This window comes from Trifolium pratense, linkage group LG6 (assembly GCF_020283565.1).
Source record: "Trifolium pratense cultivar HEN17-A07 linkage group LG6, ARS_RC_1.1, whole genome shotgun sequence".
Lineage (NCBI taxonomy): Eukaryota > Viridiplantae > Streptophyta > Magnoliopsida > Fabales > Fabaceae > Trifolium > Trifolium pratense.
Genome location: NC_060064.1, coordinates 8,574,036 through 8,594,697, shown reverse-complemented (window position 1 = coordinate 8,594,697; position 20,662 = coordinate 8,574,036). Strand labels below are relative to the sequence as shown.

General features: G+C 36.0%; 3 long non-coding RNA genes across 3 annotated transcripts; all 3 read left to right on the top strand.

Annotated features, from left to right (window-relative positions):
• The first annotated feature begins 4,231 nt into the window (after nucleotides 1-4,231).
• Nucleotides 4,232-6,595, top strand: LOC123889948. Its single transcript, XR_006802677.1, has 2 exons — nucleotides 4,232-4,474; nucleotides 6,319-6,595. It is a non-coding gene; the product is annotated as an uncharacterized LOC123889948 (long non-coding RNA).
• A 3,592-nt stretch (nucleotides 6,596-10,187) lies between these two features.
• On the top strand, nucleotides 10,188-12,561 carry LOC123889836. Its single transcript, XR_006802651.1, has 2 exons — nucleotides 10,188-10,432; nucleotides 12,285-12,561. It is a non-coding gene; the product is annotated as an uncharacterized LOC123889836 (long non-coding RNA).
• A 597-nt stretch (nucleotides 12,562-13,158) lies between these two features.
• On the top strand, nucleotides 13,159-15,513 carry LOC123891190. Its single transcript, XR_006803001.1, has 2 exons — nucleotides 13,159-14,369; nucleotides 15,296-15,513. It is a non-coding gene; the product is annotated as an uncharacterized LOC123891190 (long non-coding RNA).
• Nucleotides 15,514-20,662: the final 5,149 nt, after the last annotated feature.

Sequence of the window (20,662 nt, the reverse complement as noted above, 5' to 3'; positions counted from 1 at the left end):
CTGGATAGTGGATGTTCAAGGCATATGACTGGTGACAAACAACTATTTTCTAAGTTGACTCTGGAAGAAGGAGGATCTGTTGGCTTTGGAGGTAACCAAAAAGGAAAGATAATAGGTACAGGTACAATAGGTAATTCTTCCCTATCTATTAATGATGTTTGGTTAGTAGATGGACTCAAACATAACCTATTGAGCATAAGTCAATTTTGCGACAATGGTTATGTAGTTGTCTTTAATAAGGAATCATGTATTGTGTCTAAACAATCTGACAACTTCATTGTATTTAAAGGTTTGAGAAAGAACAATGTTTATAAAATTAATCTTTCTGATTTGAATGAACAAAAAGTGGTGTGTCTTTTGACCTTGAGTGAAGAAAAATGGATCTGGCATAAGAGGTTAGGCCATGCTAACTGGAGGTTAATCTCTAAGCTTAGCAAGCTTGACCTTGTCAGAGGTTTACCAAAAATTAAATATCACTCAAACACACTTTGTGGTTCTTGTCAAAAAGGAAAGATTACTAAATCTTCTTTTAAACCCAAAAACATTGTTTCTACCTCAAGACCATTGGAACTTCTTCACATTGATTTGTTTGGGCCAGTTAACACTGCCTCTATCAATGGAAAGAAGTATGGATTAGTAATTGTTGATGATTACAGTAGATGGACTTGGGTAAAATTCCTAAGAACAAAAGATGAAGCTTATGATGAGTTTAGCATCTTCTGCAAACAAATTCAAAATGAAAAAGGCTACACTATTTTAAAAGTTAGAAGTGATCATGGTGGAGAATTTGAAAATGAACCTTTTAAAAACTTTTGTGAAAAATATGGCATCTTGCATGAATTCTCTTCTCCTAGAACTCCTCAACAAAATGGGGTTGTAGAAAGGAAAAATAGAACTCTGCAAGAAATGGCCAGAACCATGATGCATAAAACTAATGTAGCAAAGTTTTTATGGGCAGAAGCTGTAAACACAGCATGTTATGTTCAAAATAGAATCTATATCAGATCTAAGTTGAACAAAACTGCTTATGAATTGTTCAAAGGAAGAAAACCTGACATTTCTTATTTTCATCAGTTTGGATGTACTTGTTACATTTTAAACAACAAAGTCCATCTAAAGAAATTTGATGCTAGAGGTTATAAGGGTGTCTTTATAGGATACTCTGAACGCTCAAAAGCATACAGACTGTATATTTCTGAAACACATACTGTGGAAGAAACTATGCATGTCAAGTTTGATGACAAAGAGCCTGATCAAGTGTCAGAGCTTGTGGAAGGTTTGTCTAGATTTCAGGTATCAGAGGATCAGTATTCAGATATTCCAAACTACTCAGAACATCCATTCTCTGAAGAACCTCTGAACATGACAGTTCCTACAGACTCTGAACATCAAAGGAATGAAGCAGCTGCTGAACCTGCTGTTGATGAGTTTGAAGATGATGAACCCCCTAGAAACACTTTCAAATACAAATCATCACATCCAGAGGAACTGATCTTAGGCAACAAGGATAGTCCAAGAAAGACAAGATCTCAACTAAGAAATGAGGAATCCTTAGTTGGTCTTATCTCAATGATGGAACCTTCAAAGGTTGATGAAGCTCTGAAAGATGATGCTTGGATAGTAGCCATGCAAGAGGAGCTGAATCAATTTCAAAGGAATGATGTATGGACTCTAGTGCCCAAACCTTCACACAAGAACATTATTGGAACAAAATGGGTATTCAGAAACAAGCTGAATGAACAAGGTGAAGTGGTAAGAAACAAGGCTAGATTGGTTGCACAAGGTTATAGTCAGCAAGAGGGGATTGACTATACTGAAACTTTTGCACAAATAGCTAGGCTTGAAGTTATCAGGTTACTTCTATCTTATACTGTTAATCATGGAATAACTTTGTATCAGATGGATGTTAAAAGTGCCTTCTTAAATGGTTTTATTTCTGAAGAAGTGTATGTTAAGCAACCTCCTGGTTTTGAAGATGTCTCAAACCCAGATCATGTTTTCAGATTGAAGAAATCACTGTATGGTCTGAAACAAGCTCCAAGAGCTTGGTATGATAGACTCAGTAATTTCCTTCTTGAAAAGGGTTTTGAGAAAGGGAAGGTTGACTGCACACTCTTTAGAAAAACAACCAAAGAAGATAATTTAATCATTCAAATATATGTTGATGATATTATTTTTGGTTCAACTAATGCTTCCTTGTGCAAGAATTTCTCTAAGATTATGCAGGATGAATTTGAAATGAGCATGATGGGAGAATTGAAGTTCTTTCTTGGAATTCAAATTAATCAGAAGAAGGAAGGAACTTATGTTCATCAATCAAAATACACCAAAGAACTTCTGAAGAAGTTCAACCTAGATGATTGCAAGATAATGAACACTCCCATGCATTCAACTACCAACATGAGCAAGACAGAAGATGAAGGAAAAGTAGACCAAAAGGTCTACAGAGGTATGATTGGTTCCTTACTCTATCTGACAGCCTCTAGGCCAGATATTTTATTCAGTGTTTGCTTATGTGCAAGATTCCAGTCAGATCCAAGAGAATCTCATCTTACTGCTGTAAAGAGAATCTTTAGGTATCTGAAAGGAACAACTAATCTCGGACTTCTTTATAAGAAATCCAATGATTATGTGCTAAATGGATTTTGTGATGCTGACTATGCCGGAGATAAAATTGAAAGAAAATCCACAAGTGGCAATTGTCAATTTGTTGGTGAAAACCTTATCTCCTGGGCTAGTAAGAGACAAACTACTATAGCTTTGTCTACAGCAGAAGCAGAATACATTTCAGCAGCTAAGTGTTGCACACAACTACTCTGGTTAAAATATCAGCTAGAAGATTATCAAGTAAGCAGTCATAATATTCCTTTATATTGTAATAATACTGCAGCCATTCATCTTTCTAAAAATCATATCCTTCACTCTAGAGCCAAACATATTGAAATTAAACACCATTTCATCAGAGATTATGTTCAGAGAGGCATTATAGATATTAAGTTTGTTGATACTGAAAATCAATGGGCTGACATATTTACTAATGCCTTACCTGTTGAAAGATTTGATTTTATAAAGAAACATCTGAACATGTTTTCAATCTCTGAATAAAATTTTTTTTTGGCTTCTAAGGTGTAAGAGGTTAAGTATCTCAGAACTTCTGGTTCAGAACATCTGAACACAAAAGATCTGAAGTACTTAACTCTGATAGAATCTTTTCAACTCAGAGGCTCTGACCTTTCTAAGTGGAAAACGTTCAGTATTCACTACTGAACAGTTATTCACTAATTTGGCAGTTACCGAGTAATCTTTTGCACGTAGCTCATGTGTGTCAGGTAGTGGGTGGTTAATGATGACTTTTAGTATTCAAATTTTTGTCAATAAGCGTAACTTCCCAAATTTGCCATTTTTGTGTTAACTGTACGCATTTAAATAAACTTACACAATACACTTGCACACTTTTCACTCTCATAACCTACACTTTTATTTCTCTCTAAACCTCCAACAAAAATCTTCTTTCTCTCTCATTAGTTCCTACCCTAACCCTAAACTTCATCATGGCTGCTTCTTCTTCAACTCCATCAACCAAGATTCCTCCGTTCATGTTTAGGAATCTTCAGATCGTTGGGAACGAGATGGAATTCCCAGAATCTCAACTAACTCTACTTCCTAAGAAGATGATCGACTTCGAAAGTCTTAAGGCAAATGGATTTGATGTGAAGCCCTACTTCTCTGCTCAAGGTTGGGATAAGTACTTTGATATGCTTAATGGTCCTATCTACCCAGATCTTTTGAAGAAATTCTGGATGAAAGCAAGAGTGTTTACAAGGACTGAAGCTAAGTGTAACGACCCGAAATTTACTATTCATTATTTAATTATTTTATTACGCGAGGGCGTGATTTATAATTAAATTATTAAGCGGCGAATAATTAATTAGCGCGAGCGTAAGTTAGCGAGCGAGATTTTAATGGTTTTAGGCTAGTGTTGGGCGCAAATTGGGCCTATGAGCATGAATAGTATTGGGCTTGGACTTGTCAAGTGGGCTTTAGGCAAGTGGGCTTAAGAGATAAGCATAGAATAGATATTTCATGAGAGTTTGCTTGGTGATCAAGATTAAGGAATGGCCATGATTAAAACCACATGGAGTTACTATTTGATCTAACGGTTTAGATCGATCCATGACTTATTTAAATAGTGACTTTGGCCACTTGATGGACATTGAACAAAAATCACATTTTTACTCATTCCTTCTCTTTCAAAACCTTGAGCCATTTTTCCATGCCTAAACCTTCACTAAAATTCCATTTCTTATCCAAATTGATCCATTAGAAGCTTGTTGGAATCATGGGAGTTCTAGGATCATCATCCCTAAGCTAGGGCAAGCAAGAGAGCAAAGCAAGAGGGTGCTAGGGCTTGAGAAAGAGAGGAGCTCATGAAAGCTAGAACATGAGGAGCTTGAGGATTCATCAAATTTCTAAGGTAAGAGAGTTAGTTTCCATGATTCATGAGTGGTTCAAGAGAGGGGAGGTTGTCTAGGCCTCCATTCCCAAACTCTCTCACTCATTTTCTTTGGGGTTTTGGGTGATTTTCTTCATGAATCATTGAAAGGAAAAGATCATGAGATGTTATTTATTCATGACATGATTGTATGAGGGAATATGTAGATGTTTGTTAAGGAAAAAGTTTGTGTTCTTGATGAATTTTGATATGTTCACAAGCTTGTATAAATGGAATCATAACTATGTGTATAAGTGTTTTTGATGGTTAAAATACTTGTGTTTAAGTGCTTATGAATATGCTTGGTTGATTGTGTTGATGTGTGGTTATTTTGGTGTGCTTTGCCTAAGCCCTAGATTGGCCTTAGCCAAGCTCAATGATTTGCAAAGTGTTGATGAGTTTTGCAAAATGTTCATGAATTTCTTTGAATAATAAGCAATGAATGATGTATTGATGTTTAAATGGACTTTTGTAAGTGCTTTGAGTATGTATATATGTGTGATGGAGTTTAGAATATGAAAAATGGTCTATGTGAGAGTCTTGAGAGTTTAGAGTTTGAAATGAGAAATGTAGAAAATTGTTATCTATGAGGTCTGAACCTTTACGTGCATTTTTGACCTCTTTTCGTTGTGAACTGGTTTTAGTGAACAACATAAAAGTTGTAGCCCTGTTTGTTAGCTTTCCAACGAGTATATGTGCGTCTCCATTGGACTTTCGTAGCCCAAGTTATGATCGTTGCAATGAGAGGCTGTCCTGCAGAAATCCTGCACAATTTGTCTGTGGCGCACCGTTTTAGAGGAGTGGCGCCCAGAGAAGTCTAGAAATGCCATTTTGACTCTGTTTTGTGACGAAGGCTGGCGCCCCAGCGCAGGCACTGTTCACAGGATTGAAAATGTTGACTTTTGGTTGACTTTTGAGGGTTTTCGACCCCAGAACCTATTTTACTCAGTTTTTCGTGTAGACTCCGATTCCGGTGTTTGTTTTATGAGTTGAGGCATGCTTAATATAGTTGTTATATATTAATTGCATGAGGGTTGTGTTGATGTTTATGTGATGATAGCTTGTTGATGAATGATGATGTGTTGATATATATGTTAGCTGATACATGTTGATGCTGTTAATGCTTATTGTTAATCGTTATATGATTGATAAACGTGTATGCAATAAGTTGCAATTTAAAGTGAGTAATGTGATGTTTTGGCATTAATTTGTAATGTTAAGTGAATGTGTTAGGATTGTGTTCCCGCATTCATAAAAGAGTAGCTTCGAGCTAAAGAATATCATATGGTTGATATGTGCATAAATACATGCATTCATGATTGTATGTGAACATTGGAAACTTGGGTTCCAATAACGAAAATGGATTATGTGTCCATAATGAAGCCGAGGATCGGATTAGATGAATCCATGAATCCAGAGCTGCTATCCAACAGGATATAAAACTGTGTTGGCTTATCCAAGGGAGATAAGATGGTTCGGTAAGTTCCGACATATCCAGCAAGATATAAAACTGTTCTTGGTCCACCGTTGGTGAGACGCCTTGGTACCACATGCATTTAGTCATGTCTAGGGATGGCATGACAGTGAATTGATTGGCATTAGATACATTAGGGTAAATGCGCATATATTTGATAAATGGTATGTGACATTATCTGGTTGAATTGTGTTAAACTTTATTAATTGATAACTGTTTAGTGTGACGTTTTGGCGTGAGTTAGAATATGTATGATATTTCGAAAGTGTAAGGCCTTTCTTATACTCGTATGATATGCGATTATGTTTTCTAACTCTCTGCTTTGTGTTAATTGGAACCTTTGGGGGTTCAGATATCCAGATTGACAGGTTATATGTTAGCTTGTCCGAGTAGCGTGGTGAAGCTCCGCTCTGATTGTGACACGGGGAGAAAAGGGGTTTTGTACATATATATATATAAATTCCTTTAGAAAATTACTCTGTAATTGCTTATGTTTTCATATAAGAATTATTCTTGGTGAAAAGTATTGGTTTTGTATAACTTATAACGCATCGTGTTGATGCGGAGGATTTTGTATTTTGTGATATTCAAACCAGCGCTTTATAATCAGATTTTCAATTTTTCCGCTGCGTATTTTCGAAAAAGATTTTATAAAGGCAGAGTTAATTAAATAACGGGTTTGGGTGTTACAAAAGTGGTATCAGAGCTAGTCGTCTTCGGACTGTGAGGTTATGTGTCAATCAGAGCCGTTCTGTGCAGTCAGATCGAGTGAGCGTGTGTGCCAGTTGTGTCTGTCTTTTCTTGTTGTATGTACTTGATGCGATTGATACTTATCATTGTTATAAGTTATCAAGTCAAGTAGTGGTTGTGTATTTTTATGCTTAAAGTTTTTAAAAATTTGTGTGGTTTGAACTTTTGGTTTGTAGATGCTTATTGCTAATTGTTGATGATCCGACATGATGTAAAACTGTATTGTTGATGATCCGGCATGATGTAAAACTGCATGTGATGAAGATTTTGTTGAAAATATAAGATTATTTTCTTTTGAGTAAGTGAAAATGAATTTTTCACTAGAGTGAGAAAGGAGTAGGATGTAAGTAGATCCTAATGTGTGTTGTTATATGTTTGTTTATAACATGTGGTAGATTGATTACTAGTACTTAGTGTGGTTCTTTAATTGAACTATGTGAATGTATTCTCATGATGAGAACTTGTTTGAGAACATGCTATGTTTTATACATGTTTGAGTAGATGTTGTAAGTATGCGAACAAATGAAATGTAATGCATGTACTTGACTCGATGTCTTGTGTACATGGATGTTTTGTTGTCTTACATATATTTTAGTTATAAATATATGTATTGACATGTTGTTGTGTTTACGTATGCTAGTTGGTATGAAGGTTGTTACACTAGTATATGTGGGGAATAGAATACTTATCTATTTGCATAGTGGCGTATATGTCAAGAGGACTGTACAGGATATTTGTGTAGATGTCTAGGTTTAATGCCTTACGTTTACCCTTGTATGCGACACGCATGTGAATGTTGTCGGTACTAGATTCTTTTTGGGAGAATATATTTAGAATCGATAGAATGACTAGGTGTTTATACCGGAAGTTCTAGTGGAAGAGTATAGATGGGTTTGAGATAAGTGGGGGAGAAAGTTGTGTCTCTCCGAGATGGTTCGAATGTGAAGAAGTTAGGATGGATGGAGATGCTCTTGAAGTAGATTGTTCAAGATTGATTAGTGTTGTTCGAAGTGGAAGAAACTTGGACAGCAAGTTGTGAGGATTGCTAGATGAGAAGTTGTTGGACTAAGTGTTCGTCATGGGATCAACACTGAGATTGGTTAAGAAAGATGAAGACCGTTTGGAAACGATTGGAGATCGTGTAGTGTACAAAAGAGTATGGACTAGAGGCGGATGAGAACTACAAGAATTTCTCAGAAGCAATACCATGGAATGGAAGGAGTAGGACGTTGTCGTTCAGACAAGTTGAGTAAGGACGAGTAGACGTCAATTTGATAAGGGATTGAAAGTAAAGTTCTTATTTGGAGAGTATTTTGGAGGAAATATTAGATGATCATTCCGGAAGATTCAGAATGAGTCGAACTAAAGTTGTTTAGCCGTAAAGAGAATGTGACCATTGTGGAATGGTGGAACGGACAGAGATGTTAAATGGAAACCGTTGTTGGAAAACGGAGAAGACGTTGTGCGTTAAGAGTAGGTAAACCTAGTGATGATTAGGTGATGGTTATAAGAATGGTGGGAATACCTATAGAGTTGTATCGGTGTGAGCTAAACTTGTTAATTATTAGCAAGTGAACCTTTAAGGAAAGTAAACATTTTGAATAGTTCGAAGAGACTAGTCAAGACTGGAATAGAGATTTTGTGTGGATGAACTTTAGGATGTTATGACTTTAAGATAGTCACGAGATGCGAATAAGAACTGGTCGAATGGAGAAAAGTATGTTTGTCACAGTGAAGAACGATAAGGAACGTGATTAGTTGGATTGTGTGCGACAAATAAGGACGTTGTTGGAATCAACAAGATATGAACTGTGGTTGTTTGGAAATCAACTTTTGGATAGTCACCAAGATTGAATATGAAATTACTAGGTGATCGAGAAGAGCCTAGGAAGGATTTATAGCGGTTGAGTGTGTTAGAATCGAGTAGTCATTTCTTGGAAAGATTTGAGAAGCTTAGAATATAGATGTTAAGCTTAGAGAACCATTAGTGTTGTATAACCAAGGAAAAGAAGTGAGTTCTCATAGTAGATGAGAATGGAATTAAGAGATACCATAGTAGGGTTAGTAAACTTGTGAGGGTATCAAGTAGTAGAGGATGGTATGAGTAGTAGAGTTATTTCAAGATGGAAGTGGGGTAACAATTTGATGGATTTTGTAAGAGCTTGTCGAGAAAGAAATAATTTCATTTGGATAATGATCGGACGATTAGTGTCGGAGTTGGATGAAACCTTAGGAGGTTGAGATGGAACTGAGAGCGAAGTATCATTTTTGGATGTTTGGAAATAAGAAAGTATCAGAGAGAGTGTTTTGTAACATTCGGAAGTAAGAATGAGATTGACAACGACTTATTGGAAAAGTCGGTGGAGATTTGAGATGTTGGACACATCGTATCCGTTGGAATAGTAAAGTTATACCATGTGCTAAAGGAGTAAAGGATTTCGAATATTTTCATCATGGACGGTGAAACAACAGTGAGTCTATGGGTGACTTAAAATAATATTTTGATAAGGGTATCGCGGCGGAAAAGCGACATTGGAAATGTTATGTTACGTAATCTAAGAATTTAACGGTTAGAGGTGGTGAATTTGATAAGTGTCAAGAAAAATTTGAGGAGTTGATCAACAAAGGAATGTTGAGGTTGTGTTGTCGACTAAATGATTGGAATAAGATTCGACGCAATTAAGTGATTGAAGAAAAGTTGAGGACTTATGGAACTTGAAAAGTTGTAAGGTATTCAACGAAAACGTCTTTTCAAGGTGTATTAGACTGATTAGAGTTTGTTTTGAGTGGTGCAGTGAGTACCGTAAGATATTAAGTGGACGTTTTGGAGGTTTGATAAGAATGGTTTATACAGACATCATGATTGTTGACTATCTATCGACAAATCGAGGGATTAGCTGTCCTTGATCTATTGTTGGTAGTTGACGAGATTGTGTTGGTTGGGATAGACTAATTTTGTCAAACTTATTAATACGTGGAGTTTGAAGTGTTTTGTTGGAAATCGGATAAAAGAGTTATCCGGAGTTGTTTTAAGTCGGGTAATTTTCGAGGGCGAAAATCCTTTAAGTGGGGGAGAGTTGTAACGACCCGAAATTTACTATTCGTTATTTAATTATTTTATTACGCGAGGGCGTGATTTATAATTAAATTATTAAGCGGCGAATAATTAATTAGCGCGAGCGTAAGTTAGCGAGCGAGATTTTAATGGTTTTAGGCTAGTGTTGGGCGCAAATTGGGCCTATGAGCATGAATAGTATTGGGCTTGGACTTGTCAAGTGGGCTTTAGGCAAGTGGGCTTAAGAGATAAGCATAGAATAGATATTTCATGAGAGTTTGCTTGGTGATCAAGATTAAGGAATGGCCATGATTAAAACCACATGGAGTTACTATTTGATCCAACGGTTTAGATCGATCCATGACTTATTTAAATAGTGACTTTGGCCACTTGATGGACATTGAACAAAAATCACATTTTTACTCATTCCTTCTCTTTCAAAACCTTGAGCCATTTTTCCATGCCTAAACCTTCACTAAAATTCCATTTCTTATCCAAATTGATCCATTAGAAGCTTGTTGGAATCATGGGAGTTCTAGGATCATCATCCCTAAGCTAGGGCAAGCAAGAGAGCAAAGCAAGAGGGTGCTAGGGCTTGAGAAAGAGAGGAGCTCATGAGAGCTAGAACATGAGGAGCTTGAGGATTCATCAAATTTCTAAGGTAAGAGAGTTAGTTTCCATGATTCATGAGTGGTTCAAGAGAGGGGAGGTTGTCTAGGCCTCCATTCCCAAACTCTCTCACTCATTTTCTTTGGGGTTTTGGGTGATTTTCTTCATGAATCATTGAAAGGAAAAGATCATGAGATGTTATTTATTCATGACATGATTGTATGAGGGAATATGTAGATGTTTGTTAAGGAAAAAGTTTGTGTTCTTGATGAATTTTGATATGTTCACAAGCTTGTATAAATGGAATCATAACTATGTGTATAAGTGTTTTTGATGGTTAAAATACTTGTGTTTAAGTGCTTATGAATATGCTTGGTTGATTGTGTTGATGTGTGGTTATTTTGGTGTGCTTTGCCTAAGCCCTAGATTGGCCTTAGCCAAGCTCAATGATTTGCAAAGTGTTGATGAGTTTTGCAAAATGTTCATGAATTTCTTTGAATAATAAGCAATGAATGATGTATTGATGTTTAAATGGACTTTTGTAAGTGCTTTGAGTATGTATATATGTGTGATGGAGTTTAGAATATGAAAAATGGTCTATGTGAGAGTCTTGAGAGTTTAGAGTTTGAAATGAGAAATGTAGAAAATTGTTATCTATGAGGTCTGAACCTTTACGTGCATTTTTGACCTCTTTTCGTTGTGAACTGGTTTTAGTGAACAACATAAAAGTTGTAGCCCTGTTTGTTAGCTTTCCAACGAGTATATGTGCGTCTCCATTGGACTTTCGTAGCCCAAGTTATGATCGTTGCAATGAGAGGCTGTCCTGCAGAAATCCTGCACAATTTGTCTGTGGCGCACCGTTTTAGAGGAGTGGCGCCCAGGCGCCCAGAGAAGTCTAGAAATGCCATTTTGACTCTGTTTTGTGACGAAGGCTGGCGCCCCAGCGCAGGCACTGTTCACAGGATTGAAAATGTTGACTTTTGGTTGACTTTTGAGGGTTTTCGACCCCAGAACCTATTTTACTCAGTTTTTCGTGTAGACTCCGATTCCGGTGTTTGTTTTATGAGTTGAGGCATGCTTAATATAGTTGTTATATATTAATTGCATGAGGGTTGTGTTGATGTTTATGTGATGATAGCTTGTTGATGAATGATGATGTGTTGATATATATGTTAGCTGATACATGTTGATGCTGTTAATGCTTATTGTTAATCGTTATATGATTGATAAACGTGTATGCAATAAGTTGCAATTTAAAGTGAGTAATGTGATGTTTTGGCATTAATTTGTAATGTTAAGTGAATGTGTTAGGATTGTGTTCCCGCATTCATAAAAGAGTAGCTTCGAGCTAAAGAATATCATATGGTTGATATGTGCATAAATACATGCATTCATGATTGTATGTGAACATTGGAAACTTGGGTTCCAATAACGAAAATGGATTATGTGTCCATAATGAAGCCGAGGATCGGATTAGATGAATCCATGAATCCAGAGCTGCTATCCAACAGGATATAAAACTGTGTTGGCTTATCCAAGGGAGATAAGATGGTTCGGTAAGTTCCGACATATCCAGCAAGATATAAAACTGTTCTTGGTCCACCGTTGGTGAGACGCCTTGGTACCACATGCATTTAGTCATGTCTAGGGATGGCATGACAGTGAATTGATTGGCATTAGATACATTAGGGTAAATGCGCATATATTTGATAAATGGTATGTGACATTAACTGGTTGAATTGTGTTAAACTTTATTAATTGATAACTGTTTAGTGTGACGTTTTGGCGTGAGTTAGAATATGTATGATATTTCGAAAGTGTAAGGCCTTTCTTATACTCGTATGATATGCGATTATGTTTTCTAACTCTCTGCTTTGTGTTAATTGGAACCTTTGGGGGTTCAGATATCCAGATTGACAGGTTATATGTTAGCTTGTCCGAGTAGCGTGGTGAAGCTCCGCTCTGATTGTGACACGGGGAGAAAAGGGGTTTTGTACATATATATATATAAATTCCTTTAGAAAATTACTCTGTAATTGCTTATGTTTTCATATAAGAATTATTCTTGGTGAAAAGTATTGGTTTTGTATAACTTATAACGCATCGTGTTGATGCGGAGGATTTTGTATTTTGTGATATTCAAACCAGCGCTTTATAATCAGATTTTCAATTTTTCCGCTGCGTATTTTCGAAAAAGATTTTATAAAGGCAGAGTTAATTAAATAACGGGTTTGGGTGTTACACTAAGCAAGAAGAACTTGCCGCTATTGAAAGGGATCCCAGCTTGAAGGGTAAAACCAGAAAAGAAATGGGTTTATTGGAGTTTACTGGTACACAGATTAGGTCAAACGTCTGTGGTATCAATCTCACCTTTTCTAAGATCCATTTCAACGCCCTTCTGGGTTTGCAAAACTCTGGGTTGGTATTAGATAAGTATGAGAAGGATACAAGATTTAGAGAAGATCTTTTGCATAGGATTTGTGTGGATATGGCGCTGAAGGGAAAGGTTAAAGGTTTAACGGATGAGTGCAGAGTTTATTCAAGATCATTTTGTCCTCTATCAGTCCAAGAGTAGGTGGCACTGATACTATCTCCTGGACTCATCGACATCTGATCTACTTTCTTCTGACTGAAAGGAAAGTAAATCTGGGCGACTATTTCTTTGAGAGGATTTGTGAAGCCATCTTCTTAAGTAAATCTCAGAGGAAAACAACTATTGTTTATCCTAGACTGCTTTCAGATCTTCTCTTTCAAGGTCGCATTGTAGGAAGTCTGTAACATCCCAACTTCAATTAACCGAACTCATTAATTAGAGTTGTTTATATATATGGACCTGAGGAAAAGTGGGAAGAATAGGAAAATTTACTAAGTTATAAACAACTAGAAGGTGAGGTGGAGAGTATTAATGGCAATTTTGTAAATTAGGACAATTGCTCATATAATGTGATGGAGTATATATGAGGCCTTAACCCTTCAGCCCACTAATTTTCTCACTACCAGCAAAACAAAATATCTCTTTCTTCTCTCACTCTCACGGTCATCTCTCACAATCACCATGAGTCAAGATCAAATTTCATCTTTCCCCATCCTTAATGCATGTACAATACTTGCATAACCCATGAGCATTTGAGCTCTCAAGAGACAATTCCAAGCCTCAATTCCTTCTTTTTCTCTGTAAATGGGCTGAACAGCCCCAACCCTTTTATTCCCAAATTTCATCAAACCAAACCATTGCATGTTGAAGATTCTAATTGAGATTGAGGTGCTATATGTTCAGAAACTTTGAGGTAAGAAGAAAGAACTCAATTCCTTTTCTTTGTGATGGATTCTATCAATTTGAGGGCCTTTGAATGATGAGGAAGCAAGTTAGGTTTTTGGGAAGGTTGTAGAATAAAGGTGAAACTCGTATTTAGGACAGGGTTCCACCAAAACGGCGACTTCTCTCTCTCTACAACTCTGAATTTAATGTGGTTTGTCTCTATGGATAGCTAACGTAACCCCGGTCGATTTGGTCCCAGCCTCGTGAGATTTGATGGAGTAATGAGGTCGGTACGAATTTTTGAAGTGAAGGGTTCAACACAGAATTTATGCAGAAAGTGTTTGGGGCTTGGCTGTACTCAAACGAAATTGGACTGTTCATGAAGGATCGCTTAGCAAGCCGGACCTTTCGCCTAACGAGACAAAAGGAGGTTGCTGCAACTGTATGTTGTTGTTTCTCTTCAATCAAACCATTTATCAGCCTGGGTGAGAATATTAACCTCTTCCTTTCTATCATAATCCTGATGTTGACTGTTTCGCTACCTAAATAGTAGAAATCTTATTGAAATTTCATATGGTTTTCTGGAGGAAGAAGATATGATTAGGTGCTGGAAGTTGACCATGGAAATAATTGTAGAAACTCAGAGCTGGTGTTAGAAGAACCAAGATTGAATAAGAGGATTGAGAAGTTGAGTAGAACAAAGACTTGAAGCTTCTTAATATTCACTCAGGTGGGTTCCATTAGAGCCTTAAACTCTAGTTAGTTTAGCTCAATTAGTTTCCCCAAATAAAATAAAGGCATGATAACATTAGTTCAGTTAGAATATTAGTTCCCCAATTTATCAGTTGCATGACAATACTAGGATTTAAGGAATTTATTGTGTGAGAATGGTTAAATCCCCAAACTATTCTCCATTCTGAATATATGGACTAATTACAGTGTCTGAAATTAGGAATATATGGATTGTAGGTGATTATTGGCTTGATTTCTCATAAAAAATGCAAACAGAGTTTTATACTGATGTACTCGCTTAGCGAGGAATGACTTCGCTAGGCGAGAATGTCATAATAGAACACCGCAGAATTTTACTTTAACCGCCAAATCACTCGTTTTATATTCTTATTCTTCCTAATGTATTTCTCTGGATAGTGTAACATCGTTACATATTTAGAATGTTAATCACACCTCATGAAATAAAGTATTAGGAATCAGGACAATTTAGAGATACCCGGGGAGGGAATTCATGGACAGGATAACAATCAGGATTATTAAGTTAAGGTAAGAAAGTCAATCAATTATGGTGGTTACTTATGTACCACGTTATGGGATTCGTTAGAATCCAATCATGTTATGATTGTGAGCTTCAGCCGTGTCGATGTATATTATTATCGCAGACGGACATGTCAGGCCTCTGAGACCGGCTCACCTCAGAGTGTCTTTGTTATGAATAAAATGAACAAGATAAATAATTTGTGTTACACCTTTATGTATTATGTTATGAAATTATGTTATGTAAATCATGTTTAGAGATTGACTATTAGGATCAGAGAACTATTAGTTCATCAGTTGCCCCCGGTGTAGACACCAATAGTAATTGGGTAGTAGGAATCCACTGAGACGAAGTGACTGTTCTCATTCCCCACTTATTGATTTCAGATAAGCAGATTGATCGAGATATCATGGCCTGCAAGCATGAAGTTCAGATACTTGGATTATGCTAGTTGAGCTGACGTCATGTTATCTTATATTTTGTATAAGATTTAGTTCTTTATGTTTTCAGTTGTTAGCTCAATTTTGTAGTAATCTCTTGGATTTTGTAATCCTATTTATGTATTCGAACGATATGTAATGAAAATTTAATGTTTCCCGATTCAGTTATGTACACTCTCGTTGATATTCTAGATAAATCGATATGGGGTGTTATAAAGTCTGAAGAAATTCTACCCAGAACTTGTGGCTTGCAAGATAACTCCAGAAGTCCTGACCAGCAGTTTTCTGACAAAGATGCATTTGATCAACACCAAAGTGGTTCAACCTGCTCAAGAATTTTCAGTTCGTCTTGAAGATAGGTTGTATGTGGATGGTTATCCTCTAATCTCTGAATTGGATGTTGAGTACATCATTCAAGATTATCTGAAGGATCTAAAGGCTGAAGGATTTGATGTCACTAGGGAGATGATTCCAAAGGCTCCAGTGAACATGTACAATCCTAAGAGAAAATCCAAAAGGAAAGTTGATACTCAAGAAGATCAAGTTAAGCCAGATCTTCTTGCTCAGAAGAAAGTTAAGGTTGAGCAATCTATGGCTGAACAAAGGACTAAGAGGAAACATGAAGATGCTGCTGACAAGGTTGCTGAAGCATCATCTAAAAAGCCAATCATTATTGATGAGGAGGAAAGCTCATCTGATGAGACTCAATCTGATGATGAGACTGAGTCTGATGAAGAAACTCTTGGTGCCAAGCTGCAAAAGAAACAAGTTCCTGACCCCAAAGGTAAGACTCCTAAGTATATCTTTAATGAAGCTGAAATTGGAATAGGTTTTACCAAACCTCTTAGAACGATCCATCCCAAACCCATCAATATTTCATCTTCTGATAACCCCCTCTCTGAACTAGAAAAACATCTTAGCCCTGACCCATTAAATAACCATCCTTTTACTCATGAAACCAACAAACCCACATCACCTCCCAAACCAAAATCACCTCAACCTCAACCACAAAAAGAATCATCTGACATTCCATCATCTGAACCAAAACCAGATATTTCTTCTACTGAACAAACCTCTCCCACCAAACAACCCTCTCCTAGCAAATCTCCTGAATCAACCTCTGAACCAAAATCTCCTGAACCAACCTCTGACCCAAACTCTCCTGAACAATCTGAACAACTTCTTGAACTTAACCCTGACTCAGGTGCTGAACATGGTTCTCCTGAACGTGTTCACACTTGTGCTTCAAGACCTTCAGAGGCAGATGTTGTTATCATTGACAACCCTACTCCTGAATCACCTAAACACTTAACCGTTCCATGTATCTCACCTTCATCCTCTGACCTATTTGGTAACCTCTCCAATCAGCTTTATGATGATCTACTTAGGTTGTCAAATATTAAGAACAGGTTCTTGGTATGTCCCTCTGATGTGGATGTTGAAGTATCCTCTATCAAGGCCAAGGTCTGTAATGCTCTGGATGTAGTTGGTAAGGATATAAAGTCTGTTATTGGAAAAAGGGATCTGGAGGTGGTGAATTTGATGAGAGAAGGTCTTGCAAGGGTAAGTCAAAAGAGGTTAACAATGTTTAATCATGAGGAAACTGAGCGTGCACGGATTGCTGTTGTGACTGCTAGAGAAACTGCTGATAAGGTGCTTCTGAATGTGTTTAAGGATTGCTGGGTGGATTCAAAGCTGTTTAAAAGTTTAGAAACTCAGAGGATTGAAGCTGAACAACTTGCTCAAGCAACTGAGAATATTGCTCAAGAGGCTGCAACTTTGTCTCCGGAAGATGTTCTTATGCTTGAGGCTGGTGAATCTTCCTCTGGTATAGCACAGGCTCCAGTGGATGTGGATCAACTACGGGTTTTACAAGAAGCTATTGAGCAACAAAGGGCTGATCAACAGAATCTGGAATCCAAGGTGGACAAGCTGGACTCTAAAGTGGACACCTTGAATGACAAATTTGATACCATCATAGCTCTTCTTAAGAAACCCTAGGACTCTAAGTACTTTTTATATGTTGTTTAACTTATTGTTTGTTTGTTTTCTTTCTCAACTTCTGAACATTTGGTTTTAACTTGTTTGATTTTAATCTTGGTTTTGTTTATTATGTTCTTGTCCTTATTGTGTGGTTATGTTTTGATTTTATTATCTTTTCATAATTTTGTTTGTGGATTGTTACACCTTCTTAATAGACAGAAACACAAGAACAAGAAATTTTTAAAGAAAACTTTTTTAATAACTGCATATGCTTGAATACATTGGCAAGAGACAAATAAAAAGACGACCTAATCCTAGTCAGATGGATAGTACTCAGAAGAAATCTCAGATTTCTCCTCAGCATCATCTGATGATATCTCTATAGGATCTGGGTTCTGCTCTTCTTCTTCTTCTTCTTGTTCCTCTTCAGGAACATACCCAGCCAAGAATTCAGCATAGTCAGCGTCAATTTCATCTTCCTCAGACTCAGAGTCTGACGAGATGATAATGATTTCAGCTTCTTGTGGCTTCTTATTGTCTTCTTTATCTTTTTCTTCTCTTTCTCGTTCTTCATCTTTCTTTCTGCGAAACTCAGTAATACGAGCACTAAACCTCTTCATTCTTCTTGATTTTCTTTCTCTGAATATTGTTTGCGTTTTGTTGTGAAGAATATTTGTCTAACTTGTTCACTATTTATAGCGTTTTTGGCGCTTTGGTTTTTGTTTTTGAAATAAATTCTCCTTTGTAACAACCAATTTCCTTCTTTGACTGTCTTGGTTTCCTAACTTTTTGATAATGACAAAAGGGGGAGTAGTTACGCATTAATTGATATGTTTCCAAAACTGAAACCACGCTTTATACGCTTTATATTTGTTATGTTATTAAAGGTGTTAAGCAAATAAATTTGTTTTATTATGGAGACTAAGTATTTTAAACTAAAAATAAATTTCATCAGTAAGGATAAGTTAAGAGTGCAATTTTAACTTAACCTTATGAGACTCAGGGGGAGAGCTTGCAAACCTCTCGTCCTGAAGAAAAATATGAAATTTAATTTTACTTTAATTACTTAAATCTTATACTAAATTAAAATATCATGGATAAATCCTAAAGCTAAGTCTTTAAGAAGTATCAATCTTAGGGGGAACTTGCAAACCTCATAAACCTAAGAGAAACATGATAAGTTAATTTAACAACAATTGTCAATTAATACTTATGTTTGTCATCATCAAAAAGGGGGAGATTGTTGGAACAAAATTGATTTAAAAATGTTTGCCCCTAAATCTATTAAGGTTTTGATGATAACAAAGTATTAATATACAATTGGAAGGACTAAAAATTTATTTTAAGTGTGCAGAACTTAGTTTCAGATAAGCTCTGAATAAAGCTCAGAAGACGAGTATTCAGAAGTTCACAAGGTTTCAGAAGATAATGGTCCTCAGTAGTTACAAGCATCAGAAGATGAAGTCATCAGAACCTCTTAAAGTCTGAGCTTCGTCAAACTCTGATGATCTTCTTGAAGTCTGTGAAGATTCTCATTTGAAGGTCAACTCTCCTACCAATGAAGAAAAGGACCCTTCAACCCTGATCAGAATAGCTAATCTCTTTTTGTCTGTCCACTCTTGAGAACGTGGGATATCAGACTTATTAGCTGAATAAGGAAAGTCTTCTCCGCACATGGTCAAAGTGTCTGAAACTCTTTCTCTATTTTGGAAACGACCAAACTGCATCAGACAAGTTGCTTGAAGACGAAGGATATCTTCATCAACGGTCATCTTTGCAACGACTCTTTCTCAGTTCTATATATACTAGAAGAATCAAGTTGCAAATAAATCATCAATCTTACACGCGCTCGAACAAACTCTGAATTTACGAATACAAGCTCTGAACCTCTGAACTAGTGTTTTTAACTCTTGGTCCAAATACTTTGTATTCATTGTATTTGCTCATTAAGGTTCTCTTAAGAGCAGTTGTATTCTTTCATCTACTTTATTATCTCTGTTATTTTGAGAAGTCTTAAGCTTGTGTGCTTAAGTGAGAAGTCTTAAGCTTGTGTGCTTGAGCATTGTTGTGAAGTCTCTTGCTTGTGTGCTTGAGCAGTTGTAATCTTGTGTGATTATAGTAAAATCCCTTGGAAGTGCAAGGGGACTGGACTACTCTCGTTTTGTGAGAGGAACCAGTATAAATTGTTTGTGTACTTTCTCTCTCTCTTATCTTGTTATTATTTGTGTTACCTATCCGCTGCTAACGTAGCTAAGTTAAGAACTTTGAAAAAGTTTTAACTTGGCTAAAACACAATTCAACCCCCCCTTCTTGTGTTTTCACACCTTCAATATATATTTAAAAATTAATTATTTTATTATTTATATTTTATTAATTTTCAGTTTTTTATTTTAAAATATATTTTATAGAATAAAGCAACAATTTTTTTTCTTATCTTATCCTGCTGGTAACCCAGCTCAAATTCAGGATAAAAATTTTAACTAGAGAAACAGGATAGGATAAGTTTCAGGATTAACTTATCATATCCTGCTGTGTCACCAAACACTAGATTGAGACAAGATATGATATAGTTATCCTATTATGTCTCTTATTCTGTGCACCAAACAGAACCTTAACAGTTATCCTCAGGATAGGATAGTGACAGAAAAAAAACTTAATAGTAGTACTAGTAACTTCTCTTTTCTCTTTCATTGATATGCGTAAAAGCATGACATGAGAAAACTAAAACAAAATATGAAAAATGAAAATAAAAATGGTAGTTTAGGAAGATCAACAATAATTATACATTGATATTGTGAAACGACTTATATTTTGGTATGAATTTTTTTCCGAAAGTAACTTATATTTTGGAACAGAGAGAGTGATAAAGTTAATTACTATCAAATAATAATATAATAAAGTTAGTTCTTATCAAATTTACTAAATTACCATAAACATTCATAATAATTTTTTTAATTTAGTGGTCTTAATTGTCTTTTTGTTCCACTAAATATGCAAAATCGTATCTTATTTTAATTTTCCTCAATTTTAGCAACAACCAACTATTTTTTTTTCCACTCAATTCCACTCTATTTATATATCTACTCTTGATAATATAATAAAGTTAATTACTATCAAAATTACTAAATTTTTCTAACTGCTTCTAACCAAATTTCTAATTTAGAGCCCTTTTGGATTTAACTTATTTTTGAGTTTATGAAAATTAGACGTGTTTAGTAATAAATTTTTTTGATTTACTTATAGTTTTTTTTTTTGAAATGATATTTCAAGTAACATTTGAGCATGAACACATAAGTTATAGTTTTTTTCATTTGATTCCATTTTCACCCT